Genomic DNA, 20,131 nt, shown 5'->3' with positions numbered 1-20,131 from the left:
CAGTAACAGACAGCAAGGTGCTGGGAAATGTCGAGTAGAGAAATGATGACAGCGGAAATAAAAGAAAGGAAAATGAAATATCATACCAGGGCTCAAAGCCTATATATTCAGTTCTACCTCAATCTTTCCACTATATTCACTGTTTACTGGTAAAATTTGTAGCATTTTGAAATCTCTGGAAATAGCCCCTCTTAGGAATATGTAGATTTAGTTGGCAAACTTTTACATGGGTCTCTCTGTAATTCTACAGTACAGAGTTGTGTTGCTCATTGTTAATTCTTATGATAAAGAGACAGTGATTCAAACAGGAAAATCAACAAGTTCAATGATTGTTTCAGAGTATTATTGTAAGATCTCTGAGATTGCTCTTTGAACAACTGTAAATGTCATTTCTCAGTATAATTTTACATAATTAAGATACTCAGAAAAAAGCTGATATTACTTTTAACAATATGTCTTGTTTAGTAAGAGTTCAAATTTATTGAGCAATAAGCATGTACTTGGGAAACTTTTAAGTGTTATACATGTATCGACTAATTTAACCTGCACAACAGATTTTATAACTATTACTATTATTACTGCCATTTCACAAATGAAGACGCTGAAACACAGAGAGTTGGTATGTTTTGCTTGCTCAGCAGTGCAGACAAGAACTCTTACATCTGACTACAGCACTATGTTCATTTCCTGTGGGCTATTTTCCTCCAATATTTTATCATGTTGGCCATTCATTCACTCGTCCGCATTTCTTTTGGGTCTGGAAGATCCCCTAGAGTAGGAATTGGCACCCAGTTCCAGTATTCTTGCCTGGAAAATTCCATGGGCAGAGAAACCTGGTGGGCTATATATAGGATCCTGGGGCCACAAAGGATCCAATGCGACTGAGTGAATGAGGACACAAATATCAAACACACCTTACAAAATGTCATGGAATGGTATCATCAACATTTTCTGTGATGCAGTATTAATTTTTTTATGTTGACAGCAGAAGCAAACTTTCTTATGTTGCTTTTTGAACTGAAGAATCATACAGAAACTGAACTCAATAATGAAGCACTTACATATAGATTTTAATATGAAATAAATATAAAATTGTGATCAATATTTAATCTCTTACAAATAATGGACTTATTTCCATTTCCTGGTGAGAAAACCTCAGGAGAGCTCCTCAGCTGACAGACCGATGACTGGGAAGGGAGCACAGCTGGGCAAGTACTCTCCAAAGTAGCTCCTGAACGCGTGGTCTCTCTGCACTGAGATCGTTTAAAAGACTCATGGCACACCTTCTAAGTTCATCTTCTTGCATTTTCCTTTTGCCGCCATCAATTTCAAGTTTTCTATAATTTCTCATATCTTAATCAATGTATTCACTGGCTAATAGGCATTTCTGACTACAATTTTATTCCTAGGGAATACTGTTTTTGTGTAGATGCTCAGTCATGTCTGACTCTGCAACCAAATGGACTGTAACCCACTAGGCTTATCTGTCCATGGGATTTTTCAGGTAAGGATATTGGAGTGAGTTGCCATTTCCTTCTCCAGGGGATCTTCCTGACTTGGGGACTGAACCCACATCCCCTGTATTGGCAGGCAGGTTCTTTACTACTGAGCCACCAAGGAAGCACTGATAATCTGTATATTGTAATATCATATATGAAAAGTACATGTAAATAACATTTGACTTAAAATAGAAACCATATAAAGCATACATTTAATTTAATAATTTCCATAAATGGACTTCAATGTCATTTATGTCTGATAAATATGGGTAAAATGTTGTTTAGTCACTAAGTCACGTCTGACTCTTTTGTGACCGCATGGATGGTAGCCCCCCAGTCCCCTCTGTCCATGGGGTTTTCCAGGCAAGAATACTGAAGTGGGTTGCCATTCCCTTCTCCAGGGGATCTTCTTGACCCAGAGATCAAATCCAGATCTCCTGCATTGGCAGGTGGATTCTTTACCACTGAGCCACCAGGGAAGCCCTAAAAATGCTATATTGAGAAGGTATAAGAGTTTGGTGTGATTATGCCAGGTTGCAAGTCCCTCCTTGGTTGCTGTTAAAATATTGAAAGTGAAAGTGTTAGTCCCTTCGTTGTGTCCAACGCTTTTCAACCCCAAGGCCAGTAGCCTGCCAGGTTCCTCTGTCCATGGAATTCTCCAGGCAAGAATACTGGAGTATGTAGCCATTCTCTTCTCCAGGAAATTTTTCCAACCCAGAGACTGAACCTGGGTCTCCTGCATTGCAGGCAGATTCTTTACCATGTGAGCCACCAGATCCCTGTAATTAATATAAACGAGAGTTGAATGTGGAGCAAATAAATGAATGAATCCTTGCACTTTCAATTTTATTCTAGACAGAGATAGATAGGTATTGAGATGCTAAAGAAAAGTATTTGTACATTTACAAAAACACAGAGTCAGATGTTCCTGAGTGTTGTTCAGGGAAATTTACATCAAAAGCATATGATCATTTGTAAATAATCCTGGTCCTTCTTAATCTAGTAGTAGAATTCACATTTCTTGAGGTGCTTAATTTCTAATTTTCCTCTGTTCAAAAAGTAAGTATAGGAAGGCCTGGAGCGGGGGTGTGATGTTGGAACAGTTCAGTGTCTTGACTGTAGTTGTGAATACAGGAACGAACACAGGTGAGGAAATCCTGAAGAACTCCACACCGTGTATTCACACTCACAAATGAGGAGAAGTAAACCTGGGAATCTGAATAAAATGGCTGGATCGAATCAATGTCAATATACTGGTTGCGATAATATTTTATACTATAGTTTGGTAAAGTGGTACCATAGGAGAAACTGAACAGAGTGTGTAGGGCTCTTTCTGAATTATTTCTTAAATTGTATGTGAGTATATAATTATTGCAATGAAAATTTCAATGAAAGGTAATTACACAATTTAACTTTATTAAACACGGAGGTAAAATAAAAATCACATTAGTTTTTAAAAACCTACTTTTTTATGAACTAAAAATTTTCCTGTCTTAAATGTATTTTAAAGACCACTGTGTTTGTCTTACTGAAAAAGTACTTCATATTTCTGTAATTATTTTATTTTTGTAACTTTGATACTCTCTTCTAGGGCTCCTTCATTTGTTAATATTCTCATAAGTAGACTTTTTGCACAGACTGAAAAAGTGACCAAACAGGTTTTGTCTAAACCAGGTAGGGGGAAGATCATATTTTAATCTTGAAGTAGCAACCTTTGTGGGCTCAATTGTGTCTGACTCTTTGCAATTCCATGGACTGTAGCTCTCCATGCTCCTCTCTCCACGGAATTTTCTAGATAAAAATACTAGAGTGGGTTGCCATTTCCTACTCCAGGGGATCTTCCCAACTCAGGATTGAACCTGAGTCTCTGGGATTTCCTGCAAACTGGCAGGTGGATTCTTTATTATGATGCTTAATTGAAACTGGAAGTAGAAAAAGTGATTTTAACATGGAGGAAAACTACAATTTTTTCCCAAGTTGGATGGTAATAACATCAAAACAGGGAAGGACTTCCCTGGTAGTGTGGTGGTTAAGAATACTTGCAACGGAGATGATGCATGTTCAGTCCTTGGTGGGAGAACTAAGATTCCGCATGCCTAGGAGTGACTCAGCCCATGTGCCGCAACTACGGAGCCTGCGTGCTCCAAAGCCCGCGGGCCATAACTAGAGAGTCTATATGCCGTAGGCCGCAGTAAAAGATCCTGCTTGACACAGCAAAGCTCCTGCATGCTGCAACTAAGGTCCAATGCAAACAAACAAATAAATATTTAAAAAGAAACAGTGTGATAGAGCAAAATAAGGGGGGGGGGAGGGAAGAAGTAGAAGAGAAGATGAAAAAGAGGAAGAGGAAGGAAAAGAAAAACAGTACTCATTAAATATTTATTATAGCTAAAATTGGGCTTCCCAGGGGGCGCTAGTGGTAAAGAATCTGCCTGCCAAAGCAGGAGATGCAAGAGACATGAGTTTGATCCCAGGGTTGGGAATAATCCTTGGAGGAGGAAATGTCACCGCACTCAAGTATTCTTGCCTGGAAAATTCCATGGGCAGGAGCCTGGCAGGCTACAGGCCACAGGGCTCTGAACAGTTGGATGCAATGGAACACATAGCTAAAATTAATCTAAGTGCTTTGGTTTTATGACCTCATTTGATCCTTATCACAATCTTAAAAGACTGATAATATAAATATCTCCATTTTAGAGATGAGAAAATTAAGATGAAGAGAAATAAAATAATTCTGTCAAGGTCAAACATCTTGTATGAGTCAAGGCTTACATTAAAAGCAAGGTAGATTCCTTTGTAACTTTAGTAGCTCAGACAGTCAAGCATCTGCCTGTAATGCAGGAGACCTGGCTTCAAACCCTGGGTTGGGAAGATCCCCTGGAGAAGGAAATGGCAAGCCACTCCAGTATTCTTGCCTGGAGAATTCCACGGACAGAGGAGCTTGGTGGGCTACAGTCCATGGGGTCGCAGAGTCGGACACAACTGAGCGACTAACACATACACCCAGATTCCTTTATGGGCTTCCCTGGTGGCTCAGATGGTAAAGAGCCCACCTGCAATATGAGAGACCTGGGTTCAATCCCTGGGTCAGGAAGATCCCCTGGAGAAGGGATAGGCTACCCACTCCTGTATTCTGGCTTGGAGAATTCTATGAACAGAGTAGCCTGGCGGGCTACAGTCCATGGGGTTACAAAGAGTCAGACAGGACTGAGACACTAACCCACAGAAGATTCCTTTTGGCCTTTAGTTTTCTTCAATATATCCAAATCCTAAGGTAAATCTTTCCTTTACTTAAGATCAGACGACATTAGCTAAATAAAATGTCAAGATACTTGGCTTTTGGCTAGAATTACATTAACAGAACTGAGAACACTGATAATTTCTTGCTAATCTTTAGAACTTTAGATGAACTGTCCTAACATCTTAGGAATTTTTGTGGTTTGAGGGGAAAAGTGAAAACAGAAATTCCTGTCACAGCCTTTCCTATAACAAGGAAGAGATACAAGCAAACAAGCAAAATACGAAACAATAAAACAATGATGTTTTCATATTCAGTTTATTTAACAGTTTTAAGAATCATTAATATATGTTAACTACAGTATGATGCTAATGAGATCAAATGCACATTTTCATGTTTGATTTATTAATTTTACAAATATTTATTAAGGACTTCTATATGCAAAGAAATATTTTGAAAGCTAGGAGCAACATGGAAATATATAAATTGTAGTCTTTGCCCTCAAGGAGCTCAAAAACTATGCAGAAAGATAAGAAATAGAGCTAAATAAATTCAGTGCAAGACAGCACATGTTGAGATTCAGATAAATGGCAAAAATAAAACATTTTAGTAGATGAGTATAAATATAATTCAGAAAGGGTGCCAGTTATGATACTTAACTAGCCGTGACAATAAAGGCAATTTATTGACTCTCAGACTCAGAATATCACTTGTAGCAGAAGTTGCAAGCAAGGCTTGATCCGGCAGCTCTGTGGTATTCACCAAGGAGCAGTATGTTTCTCTCTCCAGTTTACTTTCTAGAGTGGCAAATGTATTCCAAGGCTAGTTAACCTTGTGGTTACAAAATTACCAATAACCACAATAAGAGGTTGGGAGTTAGAAAAAGAAAGCATGAGAGAATGATTGATTGACTAAATTTCTTAACAAAATCACTAACTGAAGTCTTGGACTTCCTTCTTATTGAACCATTTAAGTTCTCTACTGACTCTTAACCAATCTCTCTGAGCAGGAGAGCTGTGGTTGCACAGCGCTAGAGCAACTGTGAGGAGATACCCCACACCCAGGGGCAAATAAGAAGCCCCAACAAGATGGTAGGAGAGGCAAAATCACATTTAGAATCAAACTCCATACCCACCAGAGACTCTCAGAGGGCTCAAACAAACTTTGTGCACACCAGGACCCAGAGACCCCTTAGAGTCTGAGCCAGACCTGTGTTTGAGTGTCTCCTGCAGAGGTATGGGTCAGCAGTGGACTGCTTCAGGGACAGGGGCTCTGGGTGCACCAGACTTGGGTGTGGCATAAGCCCTCTTGGAGGAGGTCACCATTAACCCACCATAGAGCCACCAGAACTTACACAGGACTGGGATACAGACTCTTGGAGGAAGGGCATAAACAAAACCTTGTGTGCAACAGGACCCAGGAGAAAGGAGCAGTGACCCCACAAAAGACTGACCCAGACTTGCCTGTGAGTATCCAGGAGTCTCCGGCGGAGGTGTGGGTCAGCAGTGGCCTGCTACAGGGTTGGGGTCACTGAGTGTAGCAGAGCATGCATGGGACCTTCTGCAGGAGGTCGCCATTATCTTCATTACCTACACCATAGTTTGGCCTCAGGTCAAATAACAGGGAAGGAACACAGCCTTGCCCATCAACAGAAATTTGAATTAAAGATTTACTGAGCATGGCCCCGCCCATCAGAATAAGACCCAGTTTCCCCTTCAGTCAGGCTTCCCTAGTGGCTCAGATGGTAAAGTGTCTGTCTGCAATGCAGGAGACCCGGGTTTGATCCCTGGGTTGGGAGGGTCCCCTGGGGAAGGAAATGGCAGCCCACTCAAATATTTTTGCCTGGAAAATCCCATGGACCACGGAGCCTGGTAGGCTACCGTCCATGGGGTTGCAAAGAGGTCTCTCCCATCAGGAAGCCTCTTACCTTTTCCCATCAAAGGGCAGACAGACTGAAAACCACAATCACAGAAAACTAACCAATCTGATCATATGGACCACAGCCTTGTCTAACTCAATGAAACTATGAGCCATGTTGTATAGGGCCACTCAAGATGGATGGATCATGGTGGAGAGTTCTGACAAAACGTGGTCCACTGGAGAAGGGAATGGCAAGCCACTTCAGTATTCTTGCCTTGAGAACCCCATGAACAGTATGAAAGGCAAAAAGATAGGACACTGAAAAATGTTGGTAGATGCCCAATATGCTACTGGAGATCAGTGAAGAAATAACTCCAGAAAGAATGAAGAGATGGAGCCAAAGCAAAAACAACACCCAGTTGTGGATATGATGTGATGGAAGTAAAGTCTGATGCTATTAAGAGCAATATTGCATAGGAACCTGGAATGTTAGGTCCATGAATCAAGGTAAATTGGAAGTGGTCAAATAGGAGATAGGAAGACTGAACATTGACATTTTAGGAATCAGTGAACTAAAATGGACTGGAATGGGCAAATTAATTCAGATAACCATTATATCTACTACTGTGGGCAAGAATCCCTTAGAAGAAATGGAGTAGCCCTCATAGTCAGCAAAAGAGTCCGAAATGCAGTACTTGGATGCAATCTCAACAATGACAGAATGGTCACCATTTATTTCCAAGGCAACCCATTAAATAAAACAGTAATCCAAGTCTATGTCCCTACCAGTAATACTGAAGAAGCTGAAGTTGAATGGTTCTATGAAGACCTACAAGATCTTCTAGAACTAACACCCCAAAAGATGTCCTTTTCATTATAGGGGACTGGAATGCAAAAGTAGGAAGTCAAGAAATACCTGAAGTAACAAGCAAATTTGGCCTTGGAATACAGAATGAAGCAGGGCAAATGTTAATAGAGTTTTGACAAGAGAATACACTGGTCATAGCTAACACTCTCTTCAAACAACACAAGAGAAGACTCTACACATGGACATCACAGGATGGTCAATACCAAAATCAGGTTGATTATACTCTTTGCAGCCAAAGATGGAGAAGCTCTATACAGTCAGCAAAAACAAGACTAGGAGCTGACTGTGGCTCAGATCATAAACTTCTTATTGCCAAATTCAGACTTAAATTGAAGAAAGTAGGGAAAACTACTAGACCATTCAGGTATGAGCTAAATCAAATCCCTTACAATTATACAGTCAAAGTGAGAAATAGATTTAAGGGATTAGATCTGATAGACAAAGTGCCTGAAGAACTATGGACAGAGGTTTGTGACATTGTACAGGAGACAGGGATCAAGACCATCCCCAAGAAAAAGAAAGGCAAAAAGACAAAATGGTTGTCTGAGGAGGCCTTACAAATAGCTGTGACAAGAAGAGAAGTGAAAGGCAAAGGAGGAAAGGAAAGATATACCCATTTGAATGCAGAGTTCCAAAGAAGAACAAGGAGAAATAAGAAAGCCTTCCTCAGTGATCAGTGCAAAGAAAGAGAGGAAAATAGAATGGGAAAGACTAGTGATCTCTTCAAGAAGATTAGAGATTATCAAGGGAATATTTCATGCAAAGATGGGCTCAATAAAGGAAAGAAATGGCAGGGACCTGACAAAGCAGAAGATATTAAGAAAAGGTGGCAAAAATACACGGAAGAACTATATAAAAAAGTTCTTCATGACTCAAATAATCATGATGGTGTGATCACTCACTTAGAGCCAGACATCCTGGAATACAAAGTCAAGTGGCCTTAGGAAATATCACTATGAACAAAGATAGTGGAAGTGATGGAATTCCAGTTGAGCTATTTCAAATCCTAAAAGATGATGCTGTGAAAGTGCTGCACTCAATATGCCAGCAAATGTGGAAAACTCAGCAGTGGCCACAGGACTGGAAAAGGTCAGTTTTCTTTCCAATCCCAAAGAAAGGCAGTGCCAAAGAATGCTCAAACTACCGCACAATTGCACTCATCTCACACGCTAATAAAGTAATGTTCAATATTCTCCAAGCCAGGCTTCAGCAGTACGTGAACCATGAACTTTCAGATGTTCAAGCTGGATTTAGAAAAGGCAGAGGAACCAGAGATCAAATTGCCAACACATGTTAGATCATAGAAAAAGCAAAAGAGTTCTGGAAAAACATCTACTTGTTCTTTATTAACTCTGCCAAAGCCTTTGACTGTGTGGATCACAACAAACTGGAAAATTCATCAAGAGATGGGAATACCAGCCCACCTAACCTGCCTTCTGAGAAAACTTTATTCAGGTCAAGAAGCAACAATTAGAACTGGACATGGAACAACAGACTGGGTCCAAATCTGGAAAGGATTATGTCAAGGCTATATTTCGTCACTCTGCTTGTTTAACTTATATGCAGAAATGCCAGGCTGGATGAAGCACAAGCTGGAATCAAGATTGCCAGGAGAAATATCAATACCCTCAGATATGCAGATGACACCACACTTATGGCAGAAAGCAAAGAATAACTAAAGAATCTTTTGATAATAGTGAAAGAGGAAAGTGAAAAATTTTGGCTTAAAACTCAACATTCAGAAAACTATGATCATGGCATCCGGTCCCATCACTTCATGGCAAATAGATTGGGAAACAATGGAAACAGTGACAGACTTCATTTTGGGGGGCTCAAAAATCACTGCAGATGGTGACTGCAGCCATGAAATTAAAAGATTCTTGTTCCTTTGAAGAAGAGTTATGACCAACCTAGACAGCATATTAAAATGCAGAGACATTACTTTGCCAATATGGTCCTTTAGCCAAAGCTATGGTTTTTCCAGTAGTCATGTATGGATGTTAGAGTTGGACTATAAAGAAAGCTGAGTGCCAAAGAATTGATGCTTTTCAACTGTGGTGTTGGAGAAGACTCTTGAGAGTCCTTTGGACTGTAAGGAGATTCAACCAGTCCATCCTAAAAGAGATCAATCCTGAGTATTCACTGGAAGAGCTGATGCTGAAGTTGAAACTCCAATGCTTGGCCACCTGATGGGAAGAACTGACTCTTTTGAAAAGACCTTGATTCTGGGAAAGATTGAAGGCAGGAGGAGAAGGGGATGACAGAGGATAAGATGGTTGAATGGCATCACCGACTCAATGGACATGAGTTTGGGTGGACTCCAGGAGTTGGTGATGGATAGGGAGGCCTGGCCTGCTGCAGTTCCTGGGGTCACAAAGAGTCGGACTTGACTGAGCAACTGAACTGAACTGAACTGAGCTGGGGAATTCCACCCATTAGGTTGGCTTAGGTTATGATTGACATCATGATTGTATAACTCAAATTGGTATCACTAACGACTACAACCTTAAAGGAGCTAGATGAACCCAATTTCTCTCAAAACACGTGAGTTTTAGACAATGGGTACTGCAGAAAGAATCCCTGAGGTTAACCAACTACTCCACTAGGGTTCCCTCCATATATTCATATACTCGCTTCTTTCCATACAAAAGCCTTTAAAAGAAATATCATTTGTGGTGATGACTGAGGAAAGAAAGAAATATACAACAATCCATTCTTCTTTTGATGATATCAGGGACATTTAAAAATGTTCTAATGATTTAAAGACATCATTATATTCAATTTACCGGAGTGAAAAGTGAAAGTGAAAGTAGCTTCTGACTGTTTGCGAACCGATAGTTCATGAAATTCTCCAGGCCAATGAAAGGTTGTTGTTGAATCACGCGAAGACACAGGGATTCTTGGCCCCCGGAGGAGAAGAATTCAATCCGGGGCCAGAGACGAGGCTTGATCGCTCAGAGATTTTGTGTAATAAAGTTCTATTAAAGTATAAAGGAGATAGATAAAGCTTCTGACATAGGCATCAGAAGGGGGCAGAAAGGGTACCCGCTTGCTAGTGTTAACAACGAAGTTATATACTCTCCAGTGAATCCAAAGAGTGTCTGGAGGTTGTAAAGACCTCACCACACCTACTCCCATAATTAACATTTTAAGATAACAGAATTAGCCAGAAGGTTTAACCCAAAGACTGTCCTTAATCCAGAGACTGTCCTCAGGCAGGATACATTATTATTATATAATACTAAGGAATGTAGAGAAGGAAAGGTTTGTCCTTTCTTCCTCCTTGAGAATTCCAGACCCCTCTCTCCTTGGGGACCCCTAGACTCCCTATCAACCTGCCTAGGAAATGACTCTCTCACCAGAATACTAAAGTGGATAGCCTATCCATTCCCCAGTGGATCTTCCCAACCCAGGAATCAAAACAGTCTCCTGCATTGCAGGCAGATTCTTTACCAAATGAGCTATCAGGGAAGCCCTTACTGGAGTGAAGGAGCAGTAAAATGTCAGTTATTCAAGTCTCCCAGATGGACATTTAGTTTCATATGGAGGACAACATTCCTAGAAGCAGAGTTGTTTTGCTTCCTACATTTCATAAAGAATCTCCCCTTCATTCTCCACTCATCCAAAGTAAAAAAGAGAAAAGTTTTAGTCACTCAGTTGTGTCTGACTCTTTGCGATCCCATGGACTATAGCCCACCAGGCTCCTCTGTCCATAGAATTCTCCAGGCAAGAATACTGGAGTGGGTAGCCATTCTCTAGGGGATCTTCTCCAGCCAGGGATCAAACCCAGGTCTCCCACATTGCAGGCAAATTCTTTACCCTCTGAGCCACCGGGGAAGCGTCCACCCCTACTTGTCCAAGGAACCTCTCAAAGTCAAAATTTTTCAAAACAGTAGGACTCTATTCAAGATAGTGAAACTTATCCTTCTCTGTCCATGTTTGTGGAGAGGCTTGCCTCTCCTGATATCCTATCCCTGGAAATGTCTGTGCTGTTCTTCAGAAGCCTTGGAACTAACTTCTTACCCTAACTCCTGTTACTTGTGTGTGCATACTCAGTCGCGCAGTTGTGTCCGACTCTTCGCGATGCTATGAACTGTACCCACCAGGCTCCCTCTAAGGTCCAAACTGTGGCCACCCCCTCCCCCGCCACATCTTCCCAACTCTCAAATTTGATTTCATGATTTTGTCTCCATTTCCCATGGTGAGTCCTTTCTTTCTATTGATGCTATGTATTATAAAATTTCTCTTAAACTTCTCTTGCACAGTTTGTATAACTGTCACTGAAAAATGTTAAATGAAATTATCATTTTATGATCTTATTTCACTACATTTTTCTTAAGCAAGACCGGATTTTTTTTTTTTTTGGAAAATATCATAGTATATTTTAGTATCTAGCATAGATCACACCTTTGCCCTTCTCATAGCACTCAGTGGAGAAAATAGAAATTGACTGGTCCTTGGGTCTCCAGATCTTTAACTCATCATTATCATTTTTTTTCTATTTACTTCCTTTGATATTTAGAGCATTCACCACTTTTTAACTGTTTGCACTTCCTTTTTTTCTCTCTGCCTCCCTTTTCCCCCAGCAAACCTGACTCTTCCTTTTCATTTTTAGAATGTCAGAGTATGGCTTGCATTTTTATCTTTGTCCTTAAAACCAAGTACCATATCCTACCTGGCAGTCCAGAAGTTAAGACTCTAGGCTTCAAGGAGCCTGGGTTCAATCCCTAGTCGGGGAACTAAGATCCCACATGCTGTGGTGTGGACCAATAAAAAATATAAACAAACTGAGTACCGTCATCAACAATTTCAGACTATTTGTTGAATGCTCATGTTATATAATGCATTTAAAATTCTTTGCTTTCTTTAAATCCATTAAATGTATGCCTTCTCTATAATGGTGCTCCACAAACATGACCAACTTTTTATAGATGGCATTTTCATAGGGTTCAGATTTACCAAGATTTCAGTCTTAATCCTCTCCCTCTTTGACCATACATGTACCTATCATCTGTCCCTCTCCCACTGTACTTATTATTTATTTTCCCTCCACCAGAGCTTAGTTATTTGATTCCTTCCACTTGACTCAGTCCAGGGACCCCTTTAAAAAGAAAATATTGGCATATGGTTGATTTACAATGTTGTGTTAGTTTCAGGTATATAGCAAAGTAAAAGAGTTATATGTATACATATATCCACTCTTTATTTCTTTAGATTCTTTTCCCATGTAAGCTATTACAGAGTACTGAGTAGAGTTCCCTGTACTATACTACAGGTCCTTATTAGTTATCAATTTTATACTTAGCAGTGTGTGTATATGTCAGTCCCAATATCCCAACTTATCTCTCCCCCTCCTTATGCCTTGGTAGCCATGTGTTTGTTTTCTATATCCATGGCTCTACTGTTTTGTAAATCATTTATGTCCTTTTTTTTTAGTTTCCACATATATATGATACATATGATATCTGTGGTGATCGTCTGTGTCTGACTTACTTCACTCAGAATGACAATCTCTAACTCCATCCATGTTGCTGCACAACCAACCCTTCTTGCTGCAACCATCTAAGTCCCGGGTTCCTTCCCCTGCCCCACAGAGTAAAGCTTTGACTGGCCCTTCAAGGCTTTTCTCACATGTTCATAATTTTCCTTTTCTTTTCTTATGGTTTCCCAGTACAAATTATACTTTCTACTTAAACTAGTTTAATTACTTCCCTATGGATACATCAGTGATTATTTTTACTTTGTAATCTGTGTTCACCCTCTTTTCTGTAGAAGAAGGAGGCAGAGAAGTAGGTTATTACTTTGGTATCTACCAAGTCCTTCTCACTCTAAGAAATCATTAAATCTCCACCCCCATAAGACTATCCATGTCGACTCAAGCATAGAGTGGTTCCTGTTTCTTCTGAACACCTGCGACATGTGTCTCTACAATTCACTTTGGAACCTTTAATATAGACTTTATGATTAATTTGTCATGTGTATGGAGGGGCTCTTATTCTCAAGGACACAGAATCCCTGAGGGCAGGCTCTGTGCCTTATGTTTCTTTGTATTTTCTATGAAGTGCTAAATACATAAGGAAGGTAAAGTACAGAATTGTTGAATGAAGTAAATGGAGAATAACTTGATTCTAAGACAGCAAACCCTAATTCACATGTTTATTATACATTTGGTTTAAGCTACATTGTTTACTGGCAGAATAATGAAACAATGTAATAAGAGAGCACACAGTTCACTTTATTTAACTTTTTTTTAATGAATTTAACATAATGATCAAGCTTGCAGGCTCTTGAATCAATAAAATCTAGGTTTCCGTCTAAATTTATTAGATGCGTGAGTATGGGGGACTTTCTTAACTTTTCTCTAGGACTTATTTCCTCATATTTCAAATGGAAAATATAATATTATCAACCATATGAGTTTTTTTAGGATTAGAGCAAAATACTTCACACTCTGTTGAGCACTTAGTCAGTGCCCAATAAATAGTAAATATTATTAGAAGATATCCATAATATAAAAGTGATTTATTATTCTAAGATATTATTATGTGGCTTAACCAGTGGTTACATAAAAACCAAAAAATACTTTCCCTTGGTGCACACTGACTTTGTTGTTCAATTGCTCAGTCGTGTCTGATTCTTTGTGACCCCATGGACTGCAATACACCAGGCTTCCCTGCCCTTCACTGGCACCTGGAGTTTGCTCAAACTCATGGTCCCAACATTTCATGGCAAATAGATAGGGAAAAAATGGAACAAGTGACAGACTATTTTCTTGGGCTCCAAAATTACTGCAGATGGTGACTGCAGCCATGAAATTAAAAGATGCTTGCTCCTTGGAAGAAAAGCCATGAAAAACCTGGACAGCATACTAAAAAGCAGAGACATCACTTCTCTGACAAAGGTCTGTATAGTCAAAGCTATGGCTTTTCCAGTAGTTATGTATGGATCTGAGGGATGGACCATAAAGAAGGCTGAGCACTGAAGAATTGATACTTTCAAACTGTGGTGCTGGAGAAGACTCTTAAGAGCTAGAGAGTCCTTTGGACAGCAAGGACAGGCAACCAGTAAATTCTAAAGAAAATCAACCCTGAATATTCATTGGAAGGACTGATACTGAAGCTGAAACTCCAATACTTTGGCCACTTGATGTGAAAAGCCGACTCATTGGAAAAGACTCCGATGCCAAAAAGATTGAGGGCAGGAGGAGAGAAGGGGGAGACAGAGAATGAGATGGTTGGATGGCATCAACGACAATGGACATGAGTTTGAGCAAACTCTGAGAGATAGTGAAGGACAGGGAAACTTGGTGTGCTGCAGTCCATGGGGTCACAGAGAGTCGGACATGACTGAGCGACTGAACAGCAGCAATAACAACAAGTCCATTGGAGTCGATGGTGCATCCAACCATCTTATTCTCTATCACCCTCTTCCATCCTGCCCTAAATTGTTCCCAGCATCAGGGTTTTTTTTCCCAATGAGTTGGCTCTTCGCATCAGGTGACCAAAGCATTGGAGCTTCAGCATCAGTCCTTCCAATGAATATTCATGGTTGATTTCCTTTAGGATTTACTGGTTTAATCTCCTTGCTGTCCAGGGGACTTTCAAGAGTCTTCTCCAACACCATAGTTCAAAAGCATCAGTTCTTCAGTGCTCAGCCTTCTTAATTGTCCAACTCTCAAATCTGTACATGACTACTGGGAAAACCACAAATTTGACTATATGGACCTTTGTTGGCAAAGTGATGTCTCTGCTTCTTAATATGCTGTCTAGGTTTGTCAAGCATGCCAATAATTATTACATGAAATATCAACATATATATTTTGCAACAGGTAGTGTGCAAAGAGAGAATCAATGAGAATTGTCCAAAGAAGCATCTTTTTATACCAAGTGTCATGTCCTCCAACAAGTATCTGTCAAAGCCATCCTAGGTAACCAGAATCTCACTACTACTGCCACGTGTGATCAGCACCATTGATATCTACTGACAAGCCTTTCTATGTTCAGTTTCCTCGTAGCCAGTGACCATTCTCAACTACAGCCAACTTTCAAATGCTCTAGATTTCAGTAAGAAATTGTTTCTGTGTTCTATGCAGGGGCTACTGTATTTTTTTTGCTACTTGGACCATGTATGCATCTTCCCTACAGAATTCGAACGTTTAAAAATAGGATGCAAAGTCATGAATTTCTTCCTGCTAAGGCTTCTTTCTTATGTTGACAATTCAGTAGCCTCTTCTTACTCTTTATACAGGGTAGGGTTTGCTAAGTTTCTTCAGAGTGAGTCAATCAACAAGTATCTATTGAGTGTCAACTATGTGTCAGACACAATTTCTACATGTAGAATCAGCACCTCTGCCCTCAAGTAATGTATATTTCAAAGGCATGAGGTTTCAGTGACAAAGGGGCAATCACATTCCCTCGTTTCAAGTTCATTCATTCTCCTCTTTGGGCTATTGGACAGCAAGCTTCTAAGCTACTGCAAACTCTTTAAAATACTAGTAACTTTATGAGTCATTCAAAGATTATCTTCTCCTCAAAATGACTCTCCTTTTCAGTTCTGGAGCTGACAAGGAATTTCAGTAGACTCCAGGTTCACTATCATTAAGCAACAAATAGAGATTGTCAGTCTCTCGGGTGTATTGATGACAAGCTGTATCTTAAGTGAAACTGAATGCTCATCAACTCCTAAAATATTTGCCCACAGGGGCAGTTTTAAGCTCTTCTAAACCTACTTAAGAAGGTCAGAGGTCATAGCTCTGAATTTTAAGTAGGGTGTTTCCATTACCCTAAATCCCTGGAATATAGCAGTGGTATCGCCTTAAACAAATACTGAAAATATTGCCCTGATTTGTTGAAACAATTTTAAATGCACATGATTTAAAAAAAAAAAAAAAAAGCAAACCAATCTAACTAAATAAATAAACATACAAAAATTTTTTTAAATGGATTTGAAACTGGGTGAGAAACTATGCGTCTACTTTTTATACTATCTTTGCAACTATTTTTCCATAAATCTAAAACTGTTCTTAAATGAAAAGTTTATGTTTAAAAGTGATTCCTGTCAAAAGGAGAGAAGAAAGTTGCAGATGTCATTTATTAATATTTCCCTTTATAGTTTTCTTATTGTTTTAGATTATTTTCTGATTAAGAAGCTATTGGGCAGGAACCTAAAATTATATGCATTGGATAAACTACATTATATTTCTTCTTAAAACCTCTTGCTTGATTTGCCAAGAGTCAAGCAGATAAAAAAAGAATATTGTTCTAACTCTCATACCGGATTAAAGAAAGACTTAAGTGCATTGACACATACGTTGTCCTTCATATATAATCATGAGGCTGACATCCTGTCAATAGCACTCAGTTTAGAGCTGAGCGGTGGTGACAGGTTGATGCTAAGCTACCCACAGAGTCAGAGAACATGTTCAGTGGAAGATGGGCCTGAAGCTTGGCTGTGAGTGGGGCTAAGTTAAAACTGATTTTGGTATGCCTAGATGAGAGTCCAATCGTATTAGAGGGGAACTGAGCTTCCCAGGTTGCTCAGTGGTAAAGAATCCACCTGCCAGTGCAGAAGATGCAGGAGACACAGGTTCAATCCCTCGATCAGGAAGATCCCTGGAGGCAGAAATGGCAACTCACTCCAATATTCTTGCCTGGATAATCCCATGGACAGAGGAGCCTGACGGGCGACAGTCTGTGGGGTCATAAAGAGTTGGACATGACTTAGTGACTGAACACGAGCACAGGGTATGGAATTCTTTCTGCCTTTGGCTGGGATGTTTACCAGGAACTGAGATAGGACTAAATTTGCCAACACTGGTCCAATGATAGAGTCTTTAACCCAGTGGTTTTGAAAGTGGGGTATGCCCACCCTTTGGGCGTCTGCAGAAAAATCTCTTGGGGTTAAAGGAAGAAAATTTTAGAATTTGTAGCTATTTTTTATCTAAGAAAGAAATCTATTTAAATACACTGACATTTGGGGACCTCCCTGGTGGTCCAGTGGCTAAGACTGTGAGTTCCCAATGCAAGGGGCCCGGGTTTGATCCCTGGTCAGGAAACCAAGAGGGCTTCCCAGGTAGCTCAGTGGTAGAGAATCTTCCTGCCAATACAGGAGATTCAGCTTCGATCTCTGGGTAGGGAACATCCCTAAAGAAGGAAATGGCAACACACTCCTGTATTCTTGCCCCCAGTATTCTCCCATGTACAGAGGAGCCTAGTGGGCAGGCAGAGTTGGTCACAACTTAGAGACTGAACATGCACCCAGGGAACTCGATTCTACATGCCACAACTAAGACCTGATGCAGCCAAATAAATAAATATATTTTTAAAATTTACTGATATTTAATACATGGGGTGACCCTGGCATCACCCTAGATCTATTTAAGTGATCTTTGAAAGAGGGGATCACTGTTTTCTCATGAGTTGCTTCTATCAGATGGGATTTGCTAGGCCATTTCTTAGTCTCTCTCCCTCAAACCCAATGTAGTCAGTGTTACTTGAGCAGGCTTCTCTCTTGGGGAGGCCAGCCCCTGCCTAGTAAGGCCTAGACTGAACAGGTAAGTCTGCTGATTATGGGGTCTTGTTAGCAGGCCCATTGGGCTCCCACATTGTTACATTCTCTAACCTAAATTTTGGTAATAAAAATGATAATCTGTCTTCACCTACATGTCATTTTATTTCTCAATTTGTTTATAGAAGAGACCCCATTAGAGATCGCAACAGTCTTTTATCATATATTATTACAACAATAGGAAGTTTTCTGAGAAAAGTGTTGGAATTCCACAGCTGGAGGGCTTGTTACTGATATTCTCATTCATTCACTCACTTTCATTCTCTTACAGGTCACATGCATACCAGTAAGTGGTATTATAGCTGTGCCAGATATATTTCATTGATTCCTCTAAATCTAATTTTTTACCCCTTCACACTGTCCGCTGTGCCCTGAAAGACTGAGTTCAATGGGCTACATGCCAAATCTCCTTTGACACTCAGTTTCTGGTCAGAGATATATTCTGTTGCTGTACTGCCCATGCTGCTGCTGCTAAGTCGCTTCAGTCGTGTCCGACTCTGTTCGACTCCATAGACAGCAGCCCACCAGGCTCCCCCGTCCCTAGGATTCTCCAGGCAAGAACACTGGAGTGGGTTGCCATTTCCTTCTCCAATGCATGAAAATGAAAAGTGAAATGGAAGTCACTCAGTCGTGTCTGACTCTTCGCGACCCCATGGACTGCAGCCTTCCAGGCTCCTCCGTCCATGGGATTTTCCAGGCAAGAGTACTGGAGTGGGGTGCCCTTGCCTTCTCCATACTGCTCATAGACATTTGCAAACATTTAAATCACCAATTCCTTCACGGTGGAGGTAATGTTTTAACAATGAATAAAATAAGAATTGCTATTTCAAAAAAGGTCATGCTATGGAAGGTATATTTTGAAAAGGAATTTCTGAAATGACTTTAATATAATTTTTTGTAGATTAATATAAATAAAGCTGCCACCTTTAAAAATACTTCTCAATCCTCATACCTAGAATATTTAAAAATAGAATTTTTTGACTTGCTTAAAAATATTTTAGTGAGTTCGAAGTTCATTTGTCAAAATTAAAATAGTCAGCCTTTTAGTTGCTTTGTAAGAACCACTAATCAACATCAGAGAAGACGGAAATTCAAATTTAGAAGTCAAATTTCAACAAAATCTTTGTGCGATTTTGTGAACAGAACTGAAAACTGAATATCGTGTTTTTTTAGTGCAGGCAAATAAATATATATGTCTTCCATTTGGCTCCACCTCTGATGATGAGGAGCTCTTTTTCAGATGTGATAGCCACAAAAGATAAGTATTAAGCTGAACTTCTAAACAGACCTTTTCATTACTTCAGCAAAAAGTTTTAAACCAAGATTTTAAAAAATAAAAGTTTTGGTCATACAATATAAAATAAGATGGAGGGAGCCTAGTTCTCTTAATCACTGCCTCATAAACCTCATATGAGGTATGTCTCACTCCTCATAAACCTCCAATAATCTGTTATATGAACAAAAGTAAGCTTTAGTATATTAAGGCACTGAGATTTTAGTGTTCAGTTACTGTAGCTATCCTGTACAGATAAAAAAAAAGAAATTGGTTCTTTGACATCTGCTGCTGTTATAACAAAACCCCAAGATAAGTGACAGTGATTTAGTGACTGACCAGTAGAAAGTAAGGATGTATACTAAAGCAGCCAGGATCTCTGGAGAGTTCTGCCATGCCTCAGCACATTTTCAGTAAGGCTGTTATGGGAGAACTTGGAAGGCTAACCACAAAGGACTGAGTCTGTAGCTCTAGGGAAAGAGGTTGGAACTTTCACTCCAAGACTGTATTGGCCACTATCTATCCAAGAAAGACATGCACTCAGGTGAGTTTGGGCTGATTTTCATGTGGAGAATGGCAAGAGTAGAAAGTTTAGGGATCAAGGGTCCTCCATGATTGAAATGGGAATAGCTTTGGGACCATAATTAAAAATTGACCCTGAGTCACAAACGCCAGTGAAGTTTCCCAAACAACTCCTCCCTCATATTAAGAGAGAGCCTTTTCCACTATAGCATATTGTTGCTGATTGCCTCAAGGTTCAGTTCAGTTCAGGTGCTGAGTCTTGTCTGATTCCTTGTGACCCCATGGACTGCAGCATGCCAGACCTC

Source organism: Bos taurus, chromosome 2 (assembly GCF_002263795.3).
Source record: "Bos taurus isolate L1 Dominette 01449 registration number 42190680 breed Hereford chromosome 2, ARS-UCD2.0, whole genome shotgun sequence".
Classification (NCBI taxonomy): Eukaryota; Metazoa; Chordata; class Mammalia; order Artiodactyla; family Bovidae; genus Bos; species Bos taurus.
Note: the sequence above shows the minus strand (reverse complement) of the source record.